The sequence below is a fragment of the Penaeus chinensis genome, chromosome 22 (assembly GCF_019202785.1).
Source record: "Penaeus chinensis breed Huanghai No. 1 chromosome 22, ASM1920278v2, whole genome shotgun sequence".
Classification (NCBI taxonomy): domain Eukaryota; kingdom Metazoa; phylum Arthropoda; class Malacostraca; order Decapoda; family Penaeidae; genus Penaeus; species Penaeus chinensis.
In genome coordinates, this window is record NC_061840.1 from 8566945 (window position 1) to 8571944 (window position 5000).

Genomic DNA, 5000 nt, shown 5'->3' on the forward strand with positions numbered 1-5000 from the left:
ATTATAGGAACATCAGTATTGATAATATTATTATGATTATGGTGAAGATCATATTGATTAATATTATAACAATTTTATTTATTTATTTATTTTAGTATTACTATTATAATGATGATAATGCAGAGGAGGGTTGTAACTGTGCAATAGACAAATAATATTTATTTAGCTTTGTTTTCCCTTTTTTATTCAGAAGTATTCAGTGATAAATTTATTGAATTCAGTTACAGTAAAGCCTCTCATTTGGCAAGTAATTGGTACTGAAAAAAATTTACTTAATGTGACTAATTAAACAAATGAATGACATATAACTGGTCCTGGCTTGTGTAGTGCTTAAACCTCATTTTTTCTGCATTTCAATCTCAGATACCATGGTATCTATGAAAGTAAACAATTGAAAGGTTTCTTCTAATCTTCATCTTTTATTAAAGGATGATGAGAGGGATATTATCTGTGATCATTTGACTCCAGGTGTTTCTTGGATGCTGTCACCCACCTCACACAGAGCTATCTCTTCTTTCCCATGCATTACTCATGTTTCTTACATTTGGGTGTTTACTTGTACATACCTTTGACATCATGTCAGGAATTTACACACAACCAAATATATTGAGTAAATATTTGAATCACTGCTTATCAGTACATTTAGGACATGATTGATTACATTTCAGTACTCAACATTTTGTCATGCTACCTATTTGGTAGAAAGGACGTAAGATTATTAGATTTGATTATAGTATGTTACTTTTGTCACCTGTGCAATTTGATCAGCAAATGTAATGAAGGTTATCAATTGGTTCAGTCCCCAAATGTGAATATGCCAAATGTGGGGCTTTATTTCCACATTATTAATTTATTTTCAATTGTATATATATTTTTTTTAATCATAAATGTTATTAATTTTGTATCTACTTTTCTGATATTAATTTTTGATGGGAAGATAATGAACTGGCACTCTGAAACCTGTCAATAAACTTACCTTTTTAATAAACATTCACCAAAGAAAGGTCACTGGGATAAACATTTTCTGTAGAATTTGGATTTTTTTTTTTTCTAAACTCCAAAGATGGATATTTTTTTACAGAATTATTTATATTTCATTATTAGATTTTTTCTAATCCTAAATTCACTTAAGATTCTGGCGAGCCATCAGACATAAATTTATTGAACTATAGATACGTATGAATGAAAATGAAAATAAAATCACAAATTTGGTCAGTCTTTTTTAGAAAAATATTTAAATAAATATTGATGAGCCTCATTTTAGTAACATTTGTAGCTATATTCAGTTAGTCAATTCAGATACAAACTGAATAATTTTCCAGAGGATCAGTGAAGAAGTGGCCTGACCACAATGTCCATCATATGGGATATTTGCCAATACACATATAAAGGTCTTATCTTTCAGTTGCTACTTCCAAGGAATTCCTTTTAGCAACATTCAGAGATGTCTAAAAAAGTAATCGTATCATGTTGTTTTATGGACTACATGAGTTATTTAAAAATTGAATGTTTTGTCTGTTTTGCAAAAAAACAGTAGATGTATTTATTTCACTGTTATATTCTTTCATTTGTGATTTACAGGATAGTCTTTGTAATATAACAAGATGAAAATCTATGACTGCTCTTTATCCAAGACAGTCCTTGGAATTAGCATCAGTATCATTAAATTGGTGTTGAATTTCTCATTTATGATCCCTGATTCTTCTTTAGTTAATATCTTTTATCTGTTGATCTCAGGATATACAGGTTGTTGGTGCTATTATTCGTGTAAGCTATGACAGAAAAATCCTAGGAACTCGTGTGTTATGATGAGAAAATGGTACTACAATAAAAGGAAACTATGAAGATGCATGAACTTGGCAATTGAAGAATTCTTGAACAAAGGTGAAGACAGGATTTAAAAGCTGCTAAGGTGAAAAAAAATCTAAGGTGATATTTTTGAAAGCTTAAGATGGTTGGATCAGTGGAACTGCTGGTGTTTCTTGCACACTTACTTGTTTTAACCATTAACCATTTGCTAATGGTTATTATTTTAGATTTAACAATAGTGTGTCGGCACATGATTTTATGGTATCTTGTCTCATATCAAAGCACAATATTTACAAACTAAGTGACAAGCTTATGTTGAAAATAAGTGAATATTTCGTGTCTTTGGTGAAAAGTTGGCTATGATTCTTTGCATCTGTTGCCATCCCAGGAGGGTAATGCAAGGGTGGTATTATGCAGATTTCAAATTTATACCCGATAGTTGTGCAAGCATTATACAGTATCTAATGTATAATGGAACAGCCAAAGAGAATATCTTATATTAAATTATGCCACCCTTATGCACAACTGTAGTTACCCTTTAGAAATAAATTGTTGCAATATTTTTTTTTAATGTGTTTCAATTTAAAATAATATAATTACCTTAACAAATTTGTACATTATATTATGCTCTGAATTATCATTTCTTGGGAGGTCTATAGGCATAATAGTGAGGGGGCATAAGCAAGGAGAATAGCTGATGGAATTTCTATAATGGGTATTTGTTGCTTATACTAAAATCCATCTAATTGTCTATCAGTATATAAATCTCTCTCTCTCACTCTCTCTCTCTCTCTCTCTCTCTCTCTCTCTCTCTCTCTCTCTCTCTCTCTCTCTCTCTCTCTCTCTCTCTCTCTCTCTCTCTCTCTCTCTCTCTCTCTCTCTCTCTTTCTCTCTTTCTCTTTCTCTTTCTCTTTCTCTTTCTCTTTCTCTTTCTCTTTCTCTTTCTCTTTCTCTTTCTCTTTCTCTTTCTCTTTCTCTTTCTCTTTCTCTTTCTCTTTCTCTCTCTCTCTCTCTCAGTGCAGTGTTAGTGTTCTCATCTAACAGTTTTGTTAAGGAAATTGCCTTTATTCCAAGAGTAGTCTGATGGCTGTTAATATCAGGGAACTCTTCATTATCATAAATAAAAAAGTGGATATGTTGTTTTATTAGTGGTAATTGTAACAGTATCAATCTTCCGAATCCCCTTGCTCATTGCTATCATAGACCTGCTAGTTAATGCAGTCATTCTCTCGTAACCCAAGTCAGAGGCCACTATATATATTGTATAAAGATATATATACATATACATACACATACACATACACATACACATACACATACATATATACATATATACATATACATATACATATACATATACATATACACATACACATACACATACACATACACACACACACACACACACACACACACACACACACACACACACACACACACACACACACACACACACACACACACACACACACACACACACACACACACACACACACATATATGTGTGTGTGTGTGTGTATATCTCTCTCTCTCTCTCTCTCTCTATATATATATATATATATATATATATATATATATATATATATCTATATATCATTGGGGAACTAATGCCGATGGGGGCGTATAGCAGCATCCACGCTTCCTTTCCACCTACAAGAGTCCCTCAGGCGAGCCGCAAGGCAGGGGCCCGGCCAATCCCCACAACATCGATCTGCCCAAGTCACGACTTCCTAGGTCATCTCACATACCTCCTCCACTTAGAGTTGTCTCATCCATAGAGAAACGAACCAGGTGGCCATATAGCCTGAGTTGGCGACCGTACAGGGCCTGTACCAGTCTCACGGTGTAACCATTGGTTGGGCACATGTAAATGTTGGACACATGGAGTGTACTCCATGATCCAGCGCAAGGACCTGTTACAAAAGGCATCAAGACGGGATTCCAAGGCACTAGATAGCATCCAAGTTTCACTACCATATAGTAAAACTGGCAGAATCACGGCCTTGAAGACACGTAGCTTGGTCCTTCTGCACAGGTACTGGGATCTCTAAATACTCTTATCAAAAGCTTTCATGACCCCTGCTGTAAAGTTTATCCATCTACTGACTTACTGGTCTGACAGCCCAGACTCATGAACTGCACTACCAAGGTATATAAAGCTTTCTGTGACCTCAATGTCCTCACCGCAAGCACATACCGACTGAGCAGGATATCCTAGCAGGCCCCTATAGTCCTGGATCTTGGTCTTGGTCTTGGTCCAGGAGACCTTTAGCCCCAGGGCCTTCGCTTCATTGCAAAATGCACCAAGAGCCACCTCTAGGGTTTCTAGAGGCTCAGGTAGAATAGCAACATCAGCAAAGTCAAGGTCTGTAACCTTAATATTGCCCAGAGATGCCCCACAGTGACTTTGGACAATAGCTGTACCCAGTATCCAGTTCATGCAAGTGTTGAAAAGTGGTGAAAAGAGAAGGAGCCCGACTGGCCCCCTTTGCAGCATTCTCAGTACCAGTATAATGCTTGCTATTAAGTTTATTTATTGTATTTACACATAGATAGCTCTACAAGTGCCTAATCACCAAGGAGTCGGGTATTAGTCCTACCTATCTCATTTGTTTACCGCTTTCCTTAAATAAATGTTAAATGTTAACAAGATTTAAATAACAGTTTAATAATCATAACATAAATAATAATAACAGTTTCGATATCGATTGTATTAAAAAGAAAAAACGTTTTTCCGCCAATTCACGGAATGGGGAAATCGGGATTGGTCACTAGGGCCTACTGATAGACTCCTTGCCGGCTGAGGACATGTGGATCCATTTGTATGTAACAAAATTCTCAAAAAAGCTGTGCACACACACGTACACATATGTGTGTATTTGTATATGTGTGTGTGTGTGTGTGTGTGTGTGTGTGTGTGTGTGTGTGTGTGTGTGTGTGTGTGTGTGTGTGATTTTACACATACATACATATATATATATATATATATATATATATATATATATATATATACGTAAATATATATATATGCATATATATATAAGTAAACATATATATATATATATATATATATATATATATATATATTTATATATATAATATATACGTATATATACATATATATGAATATATATATACATATATATACATATATATAAATATATATACATATACATATATATATGTGTGTG